Source organism: Habropoda laboriosa, unplaced genomic scaffold (genome assembly GCF_001263275.1).
Source record: "Habropoda laboriosa isolate 0110345459 unplaced genomic scaffold, ASM126327v1 scaffold3719, whole genome shotgun sequence".
NCBI lineage: Eukaryota > Metazoa > Arthropoda > Insecta > Hymenoptera > Apidae > Habropoda > Habropoda laboriosa.
The window spans coordinates 1-362 of NW_017103681.1; the positions used below are offsets into that span (position 1 = coordinate 1).

Consider the following 362-nt stretch of genomic DNA (forward strand, 5'->3'; position numbering starts at 1 on the left):
GAGCGTATACGCTGCGAGAAGGATTTTTCGCTGCGGGCAAAAAGAAATATTCATATTTCTATCGTTTTCAGCTGTTCCATAAATTGCACGAATTGAATCCAAACTTCATGGAAAAAGTCGTACCGATTAATGGTGATCTACAAAAAACCGATTTGGGTCTCTCACCTGAAGACCGTCGATGTTTAATCGAGAATGTTGATATAATAATTCATAACGCGGCCGTAGTGTACTTTGAGGCAAGACCGTCCTACCTTTTGCGGTCGAACGTGATTGGCACGCAGAAGATGCTCGAATTAGCGGCAGAATGCAATCATTTAAAGGCGTTCGTGTACGTTTCAACCGCGTACTCACATCTTTACAAC

At 42.5% G+C, this 362-nt stretch overlaps 1 pseudogene; it reads left to right on the top strand.

Moving 5' to 3' along the window:
- The first annotated feature begins 71 nt into the window (after positions 1 to 71).
- On the top strand, positions 72 to 356 carry LOC108578243 (annotated as a pseudogene).
- Positions 357 to 362: the final 6 nt, after the last annotated feature.